Source organism: Rhinopithecus bieti, unplaced genomic scaffold (genome assembly GCF_001698545.2).
Source record: "Rhinopithecus bieti isolate Rb0 unplaced genomic scaffold, ASM169854v2 scaffold_9373, whole genome shotgun sequence".
NCBI lineage: Eukaryota > Metazoa > Chordata > Mammalia > Primates > Cercopithecidae > Rhinopithecus > Rhinopithecus bieti.
The window spans coordinates 612,625-615,560 of NW_016806351.1; positions in this window are offsets into that span (position 1 = coordinate 612,625).

The window sequence follows — 2,936 nt, forward strand, 5'->3', positions numbered from 1 at the left end:
TTTTTTTTTTTTTTTTTTTAATGCCTTTCTTCTGATGGTCTCTGTGTAATTCCTGTCCTTGCTGCCCACCAGACTCAAATTACTGCTACGGTTGGACCCTCCAGGATTTTCTACATTTTTCATTCTGAAAACTTCCTGACTCATGCTTTGATAGAAAGAGATAGCATGGCTCATGCCCGTAATCCCAGCACTTTGGGAGGCCAAGGCAGGCGGATCACCTGAGGTCAGGAGTTTGAGACCAGCCTGGCCAAAATGGTGAAACCCTGTCTCTACTGAAAATACAAAAGTTAGTCGGGCGTGGTGGTGGGTGCCTGTAATCCCAGCTACTCGGGAGGCTGAGACAGGTGAATCACTTGAATCTAGGAGGCGGAGGTTGCGGTGAGCTGAGATTGTGCCACTGCACTCCAGTCCAGGTGACAGAGCAAAACTCTGTCTCAAAAGAAAAAAGAAAAAAAAAAAAAAAAACATAGATACTCTTTTCCATTGTGCAAGGGATCCTTTCCTAATTAACTTGATTATTAAAAAAAAATCCCATTATTCAGAGCATTAACTGTTTTGTCATTGTGCCATAGTCAAAATAATCATTTTGTGTATGTTGCTCAGTTATTTCAGTCATTTGACTTCCTTTGTACAATATTGGGTGAGCACGAAATGAGTATGTTGTTCTTTTCATATATCCCAACCTTCTTCTTTATTACAAACCCTTTTGCACATGTTTTTTTCTCTTCCTTCTTTCTGAAGCATTGTACATATTTTTCTCTTTGAAAGTGTGATTATTTTAAACATATATTATTCATTTGTGCCATATTTGACGATTTAAGTTTTCTTGCACAAAATTTATTGATTTACAGAAATGAAAATTAAAGTGTCTTGTAATAATGTCAAGAATAATAACATATCTAATGTATTGGATACCTTCTATTGAATCAGATGCTATGATATTAGATATACTAATTACATCTTTATAATACATTAACAAATTAGTAATGCAAATGTTAAATTGACAAATTGGAAAGAAACTTCTCACTGAATGACATGGTCAGGTTTGTTTTATTTAAATTATGTAGAATCTGTTATGGGTTCTTGATAAATATTAACTCATATATTCCACATGACAAATATAAGAGATCATTCATTATTATTACTATACATTTTTTATAGCTGAGGAAAATGCAGCACTGAGAGGTCACACAAGTTGACTTCTAGATCATGTAACTAATATAAAACCTGGACAGGTTGGCTACAGAGTACACAGGCTCATCCATAATGCAATGCAAACTCCCCTTAATTGCCTTCATCCTGCTAACCACAACTGACACCTGCTGGTTTGTTTAAAAACAAATAAGGGCAACCAGGTGCAGTGGCTCATGCCTGTAATTCCAGCACTTTGGGAGGCGGAGGCGGGTGGATAATGAGGTCAGGAGTTTGAGACCAGCCTGGCCAACATGGTGAAACCCATCTGTACTAAAAATACAAAAATTAGCCTGTCGTGGTGGCACATGTCTGTAATCCCAGCCACTCAGGAGAATGAGGCAGGGCAATCACTTGAACCTGGAAGGCAGAGGTTGCAGTGAGCCAAGATCACGCCACTGCACTCCAGGCTGAGCAACAGAGTGAGACTCTGTCTTATTAAATAAATAAATAAAGGCACCAAGGAGATGCAGTGATGCAGTAAGCATATATGGGCACTACGATTATACAAAGTTCTGAAAGACTAAGGGTTAAAGGCAACATTTATGATTCCTTTTGCACATAATTGTGACTTTATAACACAGAAGAGATTCCTAGATGGTGCTAAAATGTAAACTAAAATATCGTGCCATTACTTAAGAGATTAAAATGATGTGGCCTTAACAAGAGTTTGAGCATATTGCATTGAAGAGGAAGAGATGAAATTTGCTCTAAAATTAGTAGGTTCTCTCATTGTACCTCTAAATTAGACGTAACTTGATCAGGTAAATCTATAAACTCAAGTATTACATGAAGAGCAAAGTAATAGCAGAAGAAATGTTCAAACACAATAATAAAAGGGGAGTGGCTCACATTTGAGTCCTATAGCTTAACTGGTTAAGTATCACTAAGGTGGTACTCTCTTATACTGGGTGCACACTTTCAGGTCTACCTGAAAGTTTTTCCTTTCATTCATCTTATTTGGAAGACCTCTCTCTGTATAAAACTTCATGGTTGAATGCTGCCTCATATATTTCCCATTATGTTTGTCACTCCTCCCTAGTCCTTACTTACACTTCAAGACCTATTTTGAATCCTACTTGTACCTTAAGTTCTCATTTTATCACAATCTAATTGTATATTTTTGTCAGAATTCCTATAAGAAATAGTGTAATTATGACTTGTATTAAGTAATAACATATTTTCTTATGTAATTAAAATAACTGTCTATTTTAAATTTTAGCAATCCTTTGTCTTAATCTATCTGTATTTTGGTTAAATACTAAGTGTATTGCCCACAGTACATTTTCAAAAAAATGTATTTAAAATTGTTAGTGTGACTTGATATACCCAAGATATCTAAAAGGTATAAAGAAAATTTCTTCTTAAGGCTTTTCATAAAATTATTTATCATCAAAATAATTGTCAAAATTTCTCAAAATGTGAAAATTTCTCTTGTGGTGGCAGAAAATCGTTTTCAAAGATGTCCACATACTAATTCTCAGAACTTTTCAATATGTTATCTTATATGTGAAAAAGGACTTTCTATGAATTAATTCAGTTAACACTTTGAGATTCTAATTTAATCCTGGATAATCTGGATAGACCAATCTAATAGCATGGATCAGTAAAAGCTGAGACTCTTTCCTGGCTGTGGTCAGAAAGAAAGAATGGTCAGAGAGAAGCAAAGTTGCTGGTTTTGAAGATCAAAGAAAATAAAGAGTCAAGAAATGTGGGTGGACACTAGAATTTGAAAAGGTCCAGGG